The 19,191-nt window shown below is 41.4% G+C and overlaps 1 long non-coding RNA gene across 1 annotated transcript in view; it reads left to right on the forward strand.

Moving 5' to 3' along the window:
• Positions 1–484: 484 nt before the first annotated feature.
• Positions 485–19,191, forward strand: part of LOC147574211 (uncharacterized) — a 483,035-nt gene continuing 464,328 nt past the window's right edge. Inside the window, exon 1 of the long non-coding RNA XR_015244028.1 lies at positions 485–730. This is a non-coding gene — a long non-coding RNA (uncharacterized LOC147574211). The remainder of the gene's footprint in view (positions 731–19,191) is intronic.

Raw genomic sequence — 19,191 nt, forward strand, 5'->3', positions numbered from 1 at the left:
GGCGCCTTAGCAGCAGTAAGCATTATCATCTCTGCCACTGTCACTGGAATCGGCCTGCATCAAACAGCCCATGTCCTCAATAAATTTATGGTCAGCAGTACCAAAGAATTAATAAACCAAATTTCTACTGATAGACAAGCTTTGGCCTGCCTTGAATCTTTTGAAGCTGCAGGGAAATTTATTGGAAAAAGACAGGAAGCCTTTTTCCTCTACTCTAAACTCCCACGTGACCCTAACTACCAGCACATTTGCATAACTGCCATTCCTTATAGTCACTCCCAAGCCTGGGATGCTTTCCAGACACACCTTTGCAGTGTTTTGTTTTGTTTGTTTTTTTCTGTCTATGTCTCTAACAATATAGGGAATTTGGAAGTGACATTGAGCTAACAGCTACAATATACAGACGACCAAATTAGAAATGAATGGCCTGATTCGTGGGCAGTGTGGCATGACTTAAATCTTTTCTCACTTACAGTTAGCACACATGTCAAATTCTGGATAACTCTGGGAAGCATAATACTTATACCGTGTCTCTTTTTATATCTTTGCAGAGTCACCCGCCAAGCCACCCAAAAACCAAAGAAGGACAAGGAGCTTGTCATGACGGTCTGTGAACAAAAAAAAAAAAACAAGAAAAAAAAAAAGGTGGGACTGTGGGAATTGAGTATAGGAATCCCTGAGCTTGTATCAATGGGTTAACAAGGCTAAGGATGAAAGCACCCACGATTAGGTAAGCAGGGCAAAACCGCCTTGAGCATGGAAATAGAGGGATAGGAAGTCGCAGGATGAAAGCATCCAGAAGAGGTAAAGAGGGTGAAAGCACCCCCAGCATAGAACAAAGACACAGGAATAGGAAGCCACAGATGAAAGCATCTAAGATTAAGAAAACAGGGCTAAAGCACCCCTAGCATAGTACAAAAGCAGAAAGCTGCTTTCACAGGATGGAAGGTCCAGAATAGTTATACAGGTAAAGAGGACTAAAGACAGCCTCAACAGGGAGCAGAGATAACTAGCAACAGAAACCTGCCTTCTTAACCCTGAGGTAGCATTCTCTATCTGTCTTATCTGCTAGGCAAGTTAAGATAAACAGACAAGGCATCTCATGCCTGCCATAAACAGCCATCTGCTGGGTGCCAGGATTTTCTTTTCTTTTTTCTTTTCTTTTCTTTTCTTTTCTTTTCTTTTCTTTTCTTTTCTTTTCTTCTCTTTTCTTTTCTTTTCTTTTTAATATTGATCCAAACCCCTAACACCACATAACATCAAAACCCTGTTTCTCTCACACACGAGTTAATAATCACCCTTTTATTCTCTCTTTCTACATGTCCATCATGTTTGTAAGCCTTCTGATGCTAAAAATACAGAGCAAGGGCCCTTACTCAGGACTCTTTTCTCCTCCCTGACAGTAGCCACTCTTGTATTCAGTTCTGCATCCACTCTCTTTCTGGACAAGAGAAACCCCAAGAATCCAAGTCTGCACAAGAGCAGGACCCTCCCTGTTCCTTGTTTATAATTTTGTCACACAGAAGGTGGCCCCCACCTCCCCAACTCAGGACAGAACATGATCAAATGCAAACAGAGCAGGCTGCAAGCAGGAACACAGGATGGGGACTGTCACCTTGACAGCACAAGGGTGTGTGGCAGGTGCTGTTAGGGTCTTGGTCCTGGATGTGGGAAACTGAAGCTGGCAATGCACTGCAGTCCTGATGACACCTCATGCCCCCAGAATCCACCTGCCCCTGCATGAGAGTTGCAACTGTGACCCTGCACTCTGCCAGAGGACTCAGTTCTTCCCCACTGTCACAGTCACATCCCCTTCTCGCAGTCTGGGAGCACAGATATCCCAAGGACCTCAAGCCCTAGGGACAGAGCAGGTCAGGGGGACACAGTCACACAGCAGACCTGAGCCTCATCAAAGGGGACACAGCACAGGAAGGTGCAGACTCTGCAAAGGAAGATGCCTCATGTGGTGACCCCTTGGGGTCATGTTCACGGATGGAGTCAGTGTGCTGGGCACATGTCAGGAACCAGAGATCACCTGCTGAATAAGGAAGGAGTGAGTGAATGAGGGAGTGAATGAGAGAGGGAGTCAGGAAGTGAATGAGGGAGGGTCAAGACCACACAGCAAGGGAATTTGTTTGGGCTGAGGTCAGAGGGTGTAATAGCCTGGGCCCTGGAAGGTGGCACAGGATGCGTCCTGCTCTCCCATGGCTGACCTTCCTTCGTGTGGCACCTGCTGACATCCGAGATCATCTCCATCTCCTCAGACTATGATGAATGTTCCCAGGAGCTGGGCACCAGGAAGAGGCCTGAGCAGGGTCTTCCAGGAGTGCCCTGCCCTAGAGGATCATGTGGCAACCTGCCAGGTGGCTCTTTATATCTTGTAGGCACCAGGCAATGATTCCACCTCATCTCTCAGAGAATCCAACAAACAACCCATCATGATGGCCCAGTTATGTCCCCCAGTCACAGACGTGGAAACTGAGGCTAGTAGCACAGCCTGGGGTCACTAGTAAGACAAGCTAGGTGAGGATCGCAGTCCCTTTGACTTTTGATTGTCCTAACCTCAGGCCTGCATCTCAGCATTCTGGAAATCAGGTCCTGCCTCCGGAGCACCCCACCCTCCTGCCATGAGGCCCCTCTGAACTCAAGGGAGCCGAGCTGACCCATCTGCCTGGGACCAGACATGGTGGCTGGGGAAGGAGGACCCTGGGCTCTATAGGTTCTCCCAGTACTGGACCATCTGGGCTCCGTTGTCTCTCCCAGTAACAGACCAGCTGGGCTCCATGGACTCTCCTGGTCCTGGACAGCTACTCCCCTTCAGGTCGGGACTTCTCACTGTGGATCTCCTGGGGCTTGGTTTCCTTATGCTGTCAACTCGCCTGCTGGTCCCCAGACCACAAACCACCATCTTAGGGTGATCAGCACTGCCCCCATAGGGTTTCATTTGCCTGAATTCCTTCCAGAAACATCCCACATCTCTGACACCTGCTCCCCATGGAGTTTGCCTCTCCTTGGACTTCCATGTGTTTGCTCTTCATCCCAGGAATACATTGGCTTTGGAGTATTTTGGGAACAGAGGCCTGGAAACCTTTCTCTGGATTTAGGTCGTGAGGAACACTTTTCCCCCTTTGTGGTGTCAGTGTCCAGCTTCCTGCATTTGCCTCTTTCTGTTTTGGCCACAGGATGAACATCCATGTCTTGTTGGGAGTCAGGCTGTGGTGTCACAGGTGGAACAGGGGTCTCAACCCCAAGACCATGCCCTTTCTTACCAAAGTGGTCTTATTTTTTCACATCCAATTTTTAACCCATTGTGCATTTCAGTATCAAATGAGAAAAATTCTGTTTCAAATAAACACAAAATACAAAAAGTAATCTGTCCCATCTTAGAAAATGTGGGCAGACACAAAAGCATCTATTGCAAGGTTCCAGTTATAGGAAACATCCATAGTAGGTTAAGAGCAGGGAGAAAGCAGATTCATGGTTCCCAGAGGCTGGGTGAGGGGACAAATGGGGAGTGAGGGCTTCGGGTACATGGTGTCCCTTGGGGACTGAGATATTCTGCAACAATATTCTGTGGCGTGTTTGCAGAGCATTGTGAGTGTACTCAATGCCCAGGAATTGTACAATTTCAATCATATATACACATTTCTTAAAAAATTAATAATAAATACTATATAAAACACAAAATTATAAAATAATAGTTGAACTATAGCAGGAAGAAAGCACAAATGGGGAGAGGAAGAAGCATTCTGCTGGGGTGTTGGGGTTGGGTGATTGAACTAAGGGTCATCCTACAACTAGGTGTCCCCATGGGGCTTTGGGGTCTCTCAATGTCTCTGGGATCCTGGTGCGGGCAGTGACAGTGACAGGGGCAGAGCCGGAGCAAGAACAGGGACAGGGGCAGGGGCAGGGGCAGAGACAGGGCAAGAACAGGACCAAGGGCAGGGGCAGTGGCACCAACAGGGGCAGGAGTAAGGCCAGGGGCAGGAACTGTGGGAGGGCTGGGGGCAGGAGCAGGAACAGGGCCAGGGGCAGGGGCAGAACAATGGCAGGGGTAGGAATAGGAACAGGGGCAGAGGCAGTGGCAGGGGCAGGAGTAGGAACAGTGGAAGCCACAGAGGCAGGAGCAGGAAGAGTGTCAGGAGCTGAGGCAGGAGCAGAGGCAAGAATTGGAGCAGGAGCTGGTTCACTCTGCACAGGTGCTGGCTGTCCCTGCACATGTGCCAGGTCACCTTCTGGCTCCTGGACTCCTGCAGGAGTCCCTCCAGACAGCACCTTCCCTGCAGAGTGGCTGATGCCAGCAATCATGTGGCCTGGAGACACAGTGGCTTCTGCTCCTGCACCTGACTCTTCAGAATAATACAGAGTGATATTTGGAGCCAGTCTAAGTCCTCAGCTGTGAGATGAGAAAGATCACCCCCATGCCTGCCTCTCCAGGTGCCTTGGCATAGAGAGAACACACCCCTGAGCCTCCCAGAGAAGCCACAGCCAGGAACCCACACCAGGACCTGTTCCCTTCTGCAAACCACAGCTGGGTACTCTGAGGCCAGAGTTTGCTCCTGTCCCCCACCATGACCTGGGGGCTCCTCCCTGGGTGAACAATTACTGACTGGCCCCATACACCCACATCACCCATCCTCAGCCTTCTCACCCTCTGGCTCTACCTCCGCAGGCTGTAGCTCCTGGACCAGTGACTGGTGGACCATTGTCCTGTACATTGTTCTGGACTGTGACCACTCCAAGCAATCTCCACTCCCTGTTTCTGGAGACTTCCCACTGGTCACTTTCTCCCTGTGTCCAGGGTGGCCCTCCTGGGTGGTTGGACACATGGGCATCTCAACAAGGTAGACAAAGCATGGGTCTGCCAGCTGCTTCCTGATCACATATGTAGTCTTCTGTAAAGACATTGAATAGGAGCCATCCCAGAGGTATCACAGCCATGCCCAAACATCCTCAGGGTCCTTCTGCCTTCTCCCACTGATGCTTCTAGATTGGACACTGACCTGTGTACAACCCTGCACCCATGACACAATGACATACAACTTCAGTGCTCAGGATGAACTTTGGGGACAAGAGGAAAGCCCCAGAACACCCAGTCCCTCTCCGCCAGCCTTTACCTGGGTTGTGAGCATGACCTCCCACCAGGCCTCTGAACGCTCATCAGACTGCACCTGCTCAGCGGGCTCTCCACATGACCCTTCCTTCCACACATAGACACATACACATGGGGGGGGGGTGGGGAAGTGGGGCCACACAGGTCAGTAAGAGAGGTATCGGGTTTGACTGGCCAGATATGGGACTCTCTATGTTACCTTTGGTTCTTTCCAAGCTAGAATCCAGAGGTGCCCAGTGTGAGACATAGCACACTGTCTCCAGGATCATGAAGCAGTGTCACTTTTGGCTCTCCTGAGCTGAAAGCCTGGTGACATGGGCACACAGCAGGAGAGCATGTTGCTTATGTGCAGGTTTCCAAACAAATAAGCCCAGCAGGACGCTGTCTCCAGAATGTGGGTGCCTGGTTACCCGTGTTCTGAATTCTGTTGTGCTCTGTTGTCAAGGAAGTGAGGTCACTGCCTGGTGGCTCCTTGCCAGGCTTCTTCCTCATGCAAGAGCCAGTCCCTCAGTCTTCAGTTGAGACGGGCTCCACTCCACCCCGTGCCCTGTCCATACAGTGACACCAACACACCTCACCCAAAGCCCCCAGGAGTCCTGGGTGCAGCCAGTGCCCCAACGTTGAGGACATAGAGCTGGGTTGAGGCCAGACTCCTACCCCTGACCATAAGTGTGACCCTGCACAAATCCTGGCCTGCTCAGGGCCTCCCAAGTCTCCCCATCTGCACTGTGTGGTCATTCCGGCATCTACTTCTAGGCACACCATCAAGGGAGCGGCCTATAGAAACGCCCATAGCTGCTATCACATGAGGCTTATGCATACACTTGGCCAGGGAAGGGTGAGAAAAAGGTGACCATGGCATATAACACACTCTAAAGGGCCTGAGTTGGCTCTGGGGTCCAGAAAGAGCCACCCCTTCCTGCCTGGTTCCCAGGCCCTGTGGTAAATCTTAAATGAACGCATTCAGATCTTGTCCCACCTGACACACACTTACAGGGGCTCCCATGATATTTGGGCTCAGGTCCCAGTGCCTCTTCTGGGCCAATGTGCTGAGCAGTCCCCATAGTGTCTCCCAGTGTTTCTGAATCCTGGTCACACATCCCTCCACTCCCGGGTGGGTGGCCCATGTGACTTTGTTCCAAGGGATAGAAGAGAATGATGGCTTGTCACTTCCAAGCTGCTTTGTGCAAGTCTGTGGTTTCTCCTGGTTTCCTCTCTCCTTTGTCCATTCTCTGTTTCTGCCTCAGACTGTCTGTCTCTGTGTCTCCACATGACCAGAGCTGGTGGAATTCAGATTCCAGATGAGAATCCTCAGGATCCTCCCTGGTTCCCTGTCTCCCACATGTGTCCTGGTATTCACATCACTCCTGAGGCGTCCTCCCGCATCCAGGACTGCCTCTGGAACCACTTCCTAAGGAGGACCTGAGACTCCAGCAAGGAAGCCCGTGACCTTGGTCCCCACAATGGCATCCATTGCTCTGCTGCGTTCCACAAACAAAGGTCCTCAGTCCTCCAAGTCCCAGATTTTCCTCTGCTCATGACCTTGAGGGAGTAGAAGCATTTTCCTCGGGTGGGATATATGCAGTATATTCTCCACATCCATCCTGCTATTGCAAATGGCAAGATTTCCTTCTTCTCTAAACAGTATAATGCTAAGCAAAATAACTCATAAAATGAAAATTCCATTTTATTTCACTCATATGCACAATTTGGAACCTAAGCAAATCAATAATAGAGGAAAGGAGAAGCAATCCAACAAACAAACTCAGAAACAAACTGTTGGACACCAGAGAATAGGTGGGTGGGAGATTGGGTGAAATGGGTGATGGAGATTATGACTATATATACACATCTTGAACATTTTTGGCATTTGAAATATTTTGTGATTAATGTTGAAAATGTAAAAATGAAATGCATATTCCCTTACTTCTAATGCATACAGGAAAAAAACCTCTAGAAACAGCAAGAATGGATGACAAAAGTTTATTATCAGAGAGCAGAGATTTACAGTGACTGAAATTGTATATTTATATTTATTTTCACATGAGAATACCTTCCTATCATCTACCTAAGATTACTTCTTTTTCATTGTAACATAAATCCTAAAAATCATTCACCATCATGTGTCTTGAACCTGTGAGGGTGTGATAAGCCCAATTAAAAATTTGGAAATTGTGTTCTATGAAAATTTCCTTTTAGATAGTAACATAATACCATTTAAACAAGCAAAAAAACAAGAACAAAATAATGACAAAATGACACAAACATATGGGAAGATATGCAATCTTCATGAATGGGAAGAATTAATGTTGATGAAATATATATAGAACCAGAGTAACCTAGAGATACAGTGGACTCGCTATCAAAATGCTAATAGCGTTTTTCACACAAGTAGAATAAAGATGCCAATATTTGAACGGAACCACAAACAAATCCACATAGAAAGCAATTTTGAAAAAAAAGAAAAAGAAAAAGAACAAAGCTGGCGGCACCACAATCTCAGATTTCAAGATACACTGCAATGATAAAAACCACAAAACATCATGGTATTGGCACAAACATAGTTACATAGATCAATGAAACTGAATAGACACCCACACTTATATGGTCGATATATTTACACCATTAGAAAATTGAACAGGCATATGCAAAAGAAAGAACCTGGATCATTTCTTAATGATATATAAAATACCATCAAACTGTACTAAAGACCTAAATGTGAGACCAGAACACCATATATATATATATATATATATATATATATATATATATATATATTTTTTTTTTTTTAATTTTTAATTTAAATTCCAGTTAGTTTACCTAAAGTGAAATAGTTTCATATATAGCATATAGTGATTCAACATTTCCATACATCACACAGTGATCATTACAAGTTCACTCCTTAATCCCCATCACCTATTTACTCCATTCCCCACTGACCTCCCTCTTGGTAACCATCAGTTTGTTATCAATACTTAAGAGTCTGTGGTTTGATTTGCCTCTTTCTCTTTTTCCTCATTTTCCTCATTGATTTTCTTTCTTGAATTCGACATATGAGTGAAATCACATGGTATTTGTCTTTTTTCCCACTGGCTTATTTCGCTTAGCCTCATACCCTCTCTCTCAGTCACATGACCTTGCTAATAGCAAGAATATGTTGTTGTTGGCACAAGAGCAGATACTAAGATCAATGGAACAGAATAGACAACCCAGAAATGGACCCACAAATGTATGGCCAACTCATCTTTGACAAAGCAAGAAAGAACATCCAATGGAATAAAGACAGTCTCTTCAGCAAGTGGTGCTGGGAAAACTGGATAGTGACATGCAGAAGAATGAACCTGGACCACTCTCTTTCTCCATACACAAAAATAAACTCAAAACGGATAAAAGACCTCAATGTAAGACAAGAACCCATCAAAATCCTCGAGGAGAAAGCAGGCAAAAACCTCTTTGATCTTGCCCACAGCAACTTCTTACTCAACACGTCTCTGGAGGCAAGGAAAACAAAAGCAAAAATGAACTAGTGGGACCTCATCAAAATAAAAAGCTTCTGTACAGCGAAGGAAACAATCAGCGAAACTAAAAGACAACCGACAGGATGGCAGAAGATATTTTCAAATGACATATCAAATAAAGGGTTAGTATCCAAAATCTATAAAAACTTATCAAACTCAACCCCCGAAAAACAAGTAATCCAGTGAAGAAATGGGCAAAAGACATGAATAGACACTTCTCCAAGGAAGACATCCAGATGACCAACCAACACATGAAAAAATGCTCAACATCTCTCATCAGGAAAATACAAATAAAAAACCCATGAGATACCACCTTACACCTGCCAGAATGGCTAACATTAACAACTCAGGCAACAACAGATGTTGGCGAGGATGCGGAGAAAGAGGATCTCTTTTGCATTGTTGGTGGGAATGCAACCTGGTGCAGCCACTCTGGAAAACATTATGGGGGTTCCTCCAAAAGCTAAAAATAGAACTACCCTACGACCCACAATTTGCACTACTAGATATTTTTCCAAGGGATACAGGTGTTCTGTTTCAAAGGGACACATGCCCTCCAATGTTTATAGCAGCACGATCAACAATAGCCAAAGTATGGAAAGAGCCCAAATGTCCCTCGATGGATGAATGGATAAAGAAAATGTGATATATATATATATATATATATATATATATATATATATATATATACACACACAATGGAGTATTACTCGGCAATCAAAAAGAATGAAATCTTGCCATTTACAACTATGTGGATGGAACTGGAGGGTATTATTCTAAGCGGAATTAGTCAGTCAGAGAAAGTCAACAATCCTACGACTTCACTCATACGAGGACTTTAAGAGACAAAACAGATGAACATAAGGGAAGGGAAACAAAAATGATATGAAAACAGGGAGGGGGACGAAACAGAAGAGACTCATGAATATGGAGAACAAACTGAGGGTTGCTGGAGGGGTTGTGGGAGGGGGATGGGCTAAATGGGTAAGGGGAATTAAGGAATCTACTCCTGAAATCATTGTTGAACTATATGCTAACTTGGATGTAAATTAAAAAAAAATAAATAAAAAAGAGAAAATTAAAAAAAAAAAGAAAATAAAAAGAATACGTTGCTGTTGTTTGTTTTGTTTTCTTGGTTTAGTAATATTCCATTATATGTGATACCTATATATGCATTTCCTTTCCTATTCATTGGTCAATGGACACTTAAGCTGTTTGCAAATTTGGCTATTTTAGGTAATGCAAGTATAAACATCTGGGTGCACATATTCTTCTGAAATATTATTTTTGTGTTCTTTGGGCAAGTACCTAGTAATGCAATCGCAGAGTCATAGGGTACTTATATTTTTAACTTTTTGAAGAAACTCCATACTGTTTTCCAGAGTGGCTGCACCAGTTTGCATTCCCACCAACAGTGTAAGAGGTTTCCTCCTTCTCCACAACCATGCTAACACGTGTTATTTCCTGTGTTGTTGATTTTACCCATTCTGAGAGTGGTGAGCTGATATCTCATTGTAGTTTGAATTTGCATTTCCTTGATGATCATATATTGGGCATATTTTAAAGGGTCTGTTGGCCATCTCTATGTCTTCTTTTAAAAAAATGTCTTTTCATGTCTTCTGCCCATTTTTAATTGTATTAATCAGCTTTTGTGTATTGGGTTTTATAAGTTCTTTATATATCTTGGATACTAACACTTACCAGATATGTTATTTGAAACTATCTTCTCCCATTTTGTAAGTTGTCCTTTAGCTTGTTTGACTGTTTCCTTCACTGTGCAGAAACTTTTCCTTTTAATGAAGTCCCCAAAATTTATTTTTGCTTTTGATTCTCTTTCTTTAAGACACATATCAGAAAAGAAGTTGCTACAGTTCAACTGAAAGAAGTTATTGCCTGTGTTCTTTTCTAGGATTTTTATGGTTTCAGGACTCACATTTACGTTTTTAATCAATTTTGATTTTAATTTTGTGTATTGTGTAAGAAAGTGGTACAGTTCCATTTTTTCTCATGTCGCTTGCCACTTTTCCCAACACTCTTTGTTGAAGAAACTGTCTTCTGCATAGGATATTCTTTCCTTTTTTGTCAAGATTATTTGACTTAGGGGCGGATTCATTCCTGGGTTTTCTATTCTGTTCTATTGGTCTGTGTGTCTATTTTTTATGACAGTAGTATACTGTTTTGATTATTCCAGATTTTATTTATTTATTTATTTACTCCAATACAGTGGAGTGTTGACATCAGGAATAGAACCCAATGATTCATCACTTGCATATAACACCCAGAGCTCAACCTATCAAGTGTCCTTCTTAATGCCTACAACTATTTAGCCCATCCCACCCCTCACTTTCCCTCTGTCAACCCCCTGTCGGTTCTGTGTATTTAATAGTCTTTTATGGCTTACATTGCTCTCTGTTTTTATCTTACTTTTCCTTCCCTTCCTCAGTAAATCTGTTGTGCTTCTTAAATTGTACATATGAGTGAAATCATATGATACCTGTTTGTCTCTGGCTGACTTATTTTCCCTAGCTTAATACACTATTTCCATACACGTTGTTCAAAGAGCAAGGTTTCATTTCTTTTCCTTGCTAAAGAGTATTCCATTGTATATATATGCCACATCTTCTTTACCCATTCATCAGTTGATGGACATTTAGGCTCTTTCCCTAATTTGTCTGTTTTTGATACTGCTGCTATAAATATTGGGGTGCATATGACCTTCAAATCAGCATGTTTGTACCCTTTGTATAAATACCTAGTAGTGAAGTTGCTGGCTCATAGCCTAGTTCTATTTTTAATTTCTTCAGCAACCTCTGTACTGTTTTCCAGAGTGGCTGCACCAAGAAGACCTAACAATTATAAATATTTATGATCCCAGCATCAGAGTGCCCAAATATACAAATCAATTAATCACAACCACAAACACATTTACTAAAAACAATGCTGTAATACCAGGTGACTTTACTACCTCATTTACAACATTGGGTCACTCCACCTTTGTAATATATTTTGAAGTGTGGTATTGTGATACCTCCAGCTTTGCTTTTCTTTTTCAAGGTTGCTTTGGTCTTTGGTGTTTCCATATTCATTTTAGGATTGTTTAATCTATCTGTGTCAAAAATGCTGTTGGTATTTTGACAGGGATTGCATTAAAAGTGTAGACTCCTGGGGCGCCTGAGTGGCTCAGTCGGTTGAGTGGCCGACTTTGGCTCGGGTCATGATCTCGCGGTCCGTGAGTTTGAGCCCCGCGTCAGGCTCTGTGCTGACAGTTCAGAGCCTGGAGCCTGTTTCAGATTCTGTGTCTCCCTCTCTCTGACCCTCCCCTGTTCATACTCTGTCTCTCCCTGTCTCAAAAATAAATAAATGTTAAAAAAAATTAAAAAAAAAATGTGGACTCTTTTGGACAGTATAGCCTTTTAACAATATATGCTTTTTAATCCATGAACATGGTACATTTTCCCATTTCTCTGTGTCATCTCCCATTACTTTTCAGAGCACAGGTCTTTCGCCTCTGTCCTTTTTAAATTTTGGTTTATTTTTAAATATCTGATGCAATTGTAAAGGGAATTGATTGCTTATTTTCTTCCTGCTGCTTCATTACCATTGTAGAGAAATGTAATGGATTTCTGTACATTGAGTTTGTGTTCTGCAGGGTTACTGAATTTGTGTAACAGTTCTAGCAGTGTTTCTGTAGAGTCTTTTAGGTTTAGTATAGAGATTATCCTGTTATCTGCAAAAAGAGAATCTAGTTAGTATTCTTCTGTGTCATTTGCATATCCGTTATTTTTATTTAATTTTAATTTTAATTTTTGTCTGATTGCTGTGGGTATGACTTCCTGTACTATCTTAAATAACAGTGGTGAGAACACACATCCCTATCATCTTCTTCAACATAGAGGAAAAGCTCTCAGTTTTTCCCGATTGAGGATAATATTAGCTGTGAGGTTTTCATAGATGCTTTTTATTATATTGAGGTATGTTCCCTCTCCACATGCTTTAATGAGGGTTTTTAAAATAAATGGATGCTTGTCAATTATTTTTGTGTGTGTCTATTGAATGGATTAGATTGTTCTTATCCTTTCTCTTATTGATATGATGTATCACATTGATTAATTTGTGAATATTGAACCACCCTTGCAGCCCAGGAATAAATCTCACTTGATCATGGTGAATAATTTTTTAAATGTATTGTTTGGATGACTACTATTTCATTGAGAATTTTGCATCTCTGCTCATCAGGGATATTGGTAGTTATCTTTCTTAGTGGAGTATTGATCTGGTTTTGGTATCTGTGTAATGCTGGACTCATAGAGTGAATTTTCAAGTGTCCCTTCCTTTTCTATATTTTAGGAAAATTTGAGAAGAATGGGTATTAATTCTTGTCTAAATGTTCAACAGAAGGTTCCTGTGAAGGCATCTGGCCCTACATTTGTGTTGTTTGGGAGATCTTTGATTATTTACTCTCTTTCTTTGCTGGGTATCAGTCTGTTAATGTTTTCTATTACTTCTTCTTTCAGTTTTGGTAAACCACATTTCTCTACATTGTCCAATTTCTTGGCATATTTTTTCTTTACATTATTATATAATTGGTGGCAGTTTTGTGGTGTTGACTGTTATTTCTCCTCTCTCATTTGTGGTTTTATTTATTTGGGTCATTTCTCTTTTCTTTCTGATATTACGACTAGACGTTTATCATATTTTTTTCAACAAAACCAGCTCCAGGTTTCATCGATCTGTTCTCTTTATTCTTTGTTTGATTGTTTGTTTGTATTTCCTATATTATTTATTTCTGCTCTCTATATTATTTCCTTCCTTTGGCTGGTTTCATTTCTTGTTTGCTTTCTATCTCCTTTAGGTGTAAAATTGGCTTGTTTGAGCTTTTTCTAGTTTCTTGAGGTAGATCTGTATTGCTATATACTTCTCTCTCATGCTCACTTTTCTTGCATACCAAAGGTTTGTACCATTGCATTTTCCTTTTCATTTGCTTCCATGCATTTCTAAAATTTCTTCTTTGATTTCCTCATTTCCTCATTATTGTTTAGCAGCATGTTGTTTAACCTCCATGTATTTGTACACTTTAGAATTATTTTCTAGTGATTGACTTCTAGTTTCATAGTGTTGTGACCAGAAAATATGCATAGTATGATTTTAATATTTTGTATTTGTTCAGGCATGTTTTGTTACCTAGTATGCAATGCATTCTAGAGAATGTTCCGTGTGTGCACTTTATGAGAATGTGTATCATGCTGTTTTAGGATGAAATGTTCTGAATATATCTGTTATCCAGTGTATCATTCAAATCCACTGTCTCCTTGTTGATTTTCTGTTTATATGATCTTTCCATTGAAGTAAGTGGGGTTTTAAATCCCCTGACTTATTTTAGTACAATGGTTTAGTTCCTTTATGTTTGTTAGTAATAATTTTAGATATTTGTGTGATACCATGTTGGCTGCATAAACATTTGAAATTACTATGTCTTCTTCTTGCATTGACACTTTTCTATTTTGTACTGCCATTCTTCATCTCTTGTTTCAATGTCTTTGTTTTAATGTCTAGTTTCTCCATGTAAACTTTGATGCTCTAGCTTTCTTTTGACATTCATTTACATGATTCACCCTTCTCCATCCCCTCACTTTCAATATGTAGGTGACTTTAGCTCCAAAATACGTCTCTTCTAGGCTGCTTTCAGCTGGATCTTGTTTCCTTATCCATTCTGAAACCCTTTACCTTTTGACTGGAGCATTGAATCCATTTTCATTCAAGCAAATTATTGATAGATGTTTGTTGGCAGGTTATATTTGTTGTTAGATATTTATTGATAGTTATTGTTTCTGGAGTTTTTCTCTGATACTTTCTTGTCAGTGTCACTTCTATCTCTTTTGTTCACTCAAACAGTCCTTTATATTATGTCTTTCAGGACTGGTTTAGTGGTCAGAAACTCATTCAGTTTTCATTTCTCTGGGAAAATCTTTATCTCTCCTTTTTCTCTGAATGAAACCCATTCTGTATACTGTACACTTGGCAGCAGATTTTTCCCAATCAGCACCTTGAATACATCATCTCACTCACTTCTGACTTGTCAAGATTTTGTTGAGAAATCTACAGCTAGCCTATGGGCCTTGTCTTCTTTTGTCTTACTGCTTTTAAGATGTTGTTTTTATCAGTATAAGTTGTAAATCTATTGACCACATACCTTGATTTGGGTCTGCTCTTGTTGATTAGGTTTGGGCTTTCCGTGCCTCCTGGGTCTGGATATCTGTTTCCTTTTCCAAATTAGAAAATTGTACAGCTATCATTTCTTAGAGGGAATTTTCCACTTCTTTCTTTCTCTTCAATCACTCCTATAATACATGTTATTATATTGGATGGAGTCACTGAGGTCCCTAAGTCTATTGCCATTTTGCATAATACTTTTTCCTTTTTGTTCAGCTTGATTACCTTCCAGAACTGTGTCTTCTAGATCATTAATTCATTCCTCTGTTTCTTCCATCCTACTTTTTACTCCTTCAAGCATGTTTCTCATTTTAGGCACACCACTGAGTTTCAAAACTCAAATTTTAGGGATTCTCTCAGAATGGACCTCTGCTGCTTCTTGGGGGAGGGTCTGGCCATGCTTTTGCTGGCCTTTGCAAAACATACAAATGAACAAACAAAGCAAAAAAAAAAAAAGCAATTGCATGACTAAGCGACTGTTCAGTTTCACTCATAACAGAGCAGAAAGCAGGCACCCCTGCTTGTAGCCCTCAGCTGGAGCCAGTCCCCTCTCTTATGCCTGGAAATAGCACACACAGCACATTGGCAGGACCTATCTTTCTTGTGACCAAGGGATCCTCAGAACACACCGTCACTCCTGGGATTCTATTGTGTTTCACCACTTGAGCCCCTCAACCAGGCACTTCCCCTACTGTGGAAAACTGCTGAAAGTTTGAGATTTTGCACGATGTTCCTTATACTACTTTGCTGTAGCTTCTGTAAGCAGGCTCCGTCCTGGTGGTTGGACCCAGAGCAATTCCTCCCCAGGTAAACTCTGCATCTCCTACCTTCCAAACAGTGGTCCCTTTTCTTTCTTTTTTTTTTTTTTTTTTCCAACGTTTATTTATTTTTGGGATAGAGAGAGACAGAGCATGAACGGGGGAGGGGCAGAGAGAGAGGGAGACACAGAATCGGAAACAGGCTCCAGGCTCTGAGCCATCAGCCCAGAGCCCGACGCGGGGCTCGAACTCACGGACCGCGAGATCGTGACCTGGCTGAAGTCGGACGCTTAACCGACTGCGCCACCCAGGCGCCCCCAGTGGTCCCTTTTCTACATAAAGTTTTGCAGTTTTTGTTCATTACAGATTCTGATTTATTTCTTTGGATTTCATAATGATTTGATAACTGTCTAGCTGTGTTCAAAGCATGAGACAAGCTTAGGGTCTCCCTACTCCTCAACCATCTTAACTCCTGCCTCCATCACCATACATAGTTATATTTTTTTCTTGTGATGAGAATTGTTAAGAGGTACTTCTAGCAACTTTCAAGTATCCAATACACTATTAACTATATTAAATACCCTTATGTCATTATTTTATAACTGGGCGTTAGTACCTTTTTACCCCCATTAACCCATTTTGATCATTTTTCTATCCCTATCTCTGGAAATCACCAGTCCATTCTCTATACTTTTGAGCTCTATTTTTTTTAAGCTTACACATATAGGTATTTCTCATGGTATTTGTCTTTCACTGTCTGACTTACTGTACTTAGAATAATTCCCATAAGACCCATCCATCCATGGTCTAAAAGGCAGGATTTTTTTTTTTTGACTCAATAATAGTCCCTTCTTATTTGTCCCACATTTTCTTTGTCCATGTATCTATTTGATGGACCCAAGTTGTTTTCATATTTTGGCTACTGTAAATAATGCTGCAATGCACATGTAGATGCATATATATTTTTTAGTGTTTATATCATTTCTCGATATATACTCAGGAGTGAAATTGCTAGATCATGTCTTAGTTGTATTTTTAATTTTTTAAAGAAACCTTTACACTGTTTCCCATAGTGGCTGCATGAATTTACATTCCCACCAATAGTACACAAGTGTTTCCTTTTTTTCTATATACGTGCAAACTCTTTTTTTTATTATTATTATTTCTTGGCTTATGATAATAGCCATTCTAATCCATATGAGGTAATGGCTCCTTGATTTCATTTGCATTTCTTTGATAATTCCTGGGGTTGGCCATCTTGACATTTACCTCTTTTGCCATCTGCAGGTCTTCTCTTTATAGCTATCTATTCAGATTTTCTGCTCATATTTTATTTGAAATTTTTGAGATTTATTTAATTTTTAGAAGGACAACATGCAAGCAGGGGAGGGGGCAGTGGAAGGGACATAGACAATTCCAAGCAGGCTCCACACTCACCCCAGAGCCTGATGCAGGGCTTGATCCCACAACCCTGGATCATGACCTGAGCCAAAAATCAAAAGTTGGATACTCAAATGACTGAACCACCCAGGTGCCCCAATCGGCCCATATTTTAAAGAAATTGTTTTTTTTTTTCTTTGTTATGAAGGTATATACATTAAAGAGTAAACCCCAATCAAATAAATAATTTATAACTATTTTCTCACATTCAGTAAGTTGCCTTTTCACTTTGTTTTTTGTAAATAGATACGTTTCAATCATAATATCAGAGTTATCTGTACCATTTTAATAACCACATCTTCCTATAAAGATAGCACTAAAAACAAAGATTAGAAGCTTGAATTTCTCTAGGGCACCGCCAATCCACTAAAGATGTATGGCTTATAAAACAATTTCCACAGCTCCCCCCCAAAATTTCCATACTTTATCCACTTCTTGTGGATTAAAGTATTTTGACTGAAGTTCAATCAAATATGACTAGGAAATATGTTATTGAGAAGAACAACCTGGGCACTATGTTGAACAGGGATCCACTCATACCGAAAGTGTAGTGGTAATGATTATGACTATCAGTGACACTCAGAACCACCTGAAGGAAGCTGAACTTACCGTGGCCAAAATAATATCTGATCAAACCTGATGGAGAAAATTTCTCATTCATTAGATTGGATGAAATTATTTCAATGTAGTCAGTACACTGAGATGTTATAACTCAGGTCAAATGACAGTTTCTAACATATAATTAATAATTTATCATTCAAATATCCTCCACCAATTTAAACCCATTTTTGCCATGCAGCTACCACATCATTTCTTTCTTTCTTTTCCTTACAGCACAATTCCTGAAACTCACTGCACTCCTTGTCTCCGTTTTTGCTCTATTTATTCTCTTAAAGGGAGGGCGAGCTTTGGTTTCCTCCCAAACTCCACTCTAGCTTCTAAATTTAATATCAGATCCCAGATCTAGCTTTCTACCCCACTTAAACCACACACCTGATGCTTCTTCTCTGGATGCTTCTCATCATATGCTGTCTGGGACCCCACTCTCAGCCGTCTTCATTCCCTGGAAGACACTTCAAATTTAACAAGTCCAGAATTTACAATCTGAATTACTTTGTTCCAAATTTCTCCCATTGTCCTCTCCATCTCTGCTAATTAAAAATTCACCTCTAGTTTCCAAGATCAAACACCTTGGAACTTTTTTGGCTCCTCTCTTTTGCTTACAGCTTGTCCTTAGTTAACATAATTGTCCGATCTACCAGAGAAGACCATAACTAAAACACTTTGACTGACTTCCTAGCAACATCCCGGACCCTGTGACCACCATTTCCATTTAATTTTTCATTAGCATCTTTCTCCCCCATGTTGTTTTTTAAATGTTTATTTTTGAGAGAGAGAGACAGAGACAGAGACAGAATGTGAGCAGGGGAGGAGCAGAGAGAGAGGGAATCCAAAACAGGCTCCAGGCTCTGAGCTGTCAGCACAGAGCCCGACGCGGGGCTGAACTCACAAACCGTGAGATCATGACCTGAGCCGAAGCCGGACGCTCAACCGACTGAGACACCCAGGCGTCCCCAAAGTAATATCTGTGTATGTTTTGTTTGTTTTAGTTTATTTTGTTTTATATACAAGTTAGCTAATATACACTGCAGTCTTGGCTTCAGGAGTAGAACCCAGTGATTCATCTCTTATTTATGACACCCAATCGTAATCCCGAAAAATGCCCACCTTAATGCCCATCAACCATTTAACCTACCCTGTGCCCCCTTCCAGCAGCCCTCCGCTTGTTCTCTGGATTTGAGTCTCTTAGGGTTTGCCTCCCTCTCTGCCTTTATCTTGTTTTTCCGTTCCTGCCCTTATGTTCACCTGTTGAGTCTCTCAAGTTCCACATATGAGGAAATCATATGATATCTGTGTTTCTCTGACTGACTTATTTGGCTTGTTGCAAATGGCAAGATTTCATTCTTTTTCATCATGGAGTATATACCCATTGTGTATATGTACCACATATTTTTTATCCATTCATAAGTTGATGGACATTTGGTTTCTTTTCATAATTTGGTTATTGTTGATAATGCTGCCATAACCATTGGGATATATGTGCTCCTTCAACTCAGCACTTTTTTATTCTTTGGATCACTTCTTAGTAGTG

Source organism: Puma concolor, chromosome E1, assembly GCF_028749965.1.
Source record: "Puma concolor isolate L17-30 chromosome E1, mPumCon1.1.hap2, whole genome shotgun sequence".
In the NCBI taxonomy this organism is placed as follows: domain Eukaryota; kingdom Metazoa; phylum Chordata; class Mammalia; order Carnivora; family Felidae; genus Puma; species Puma concolor.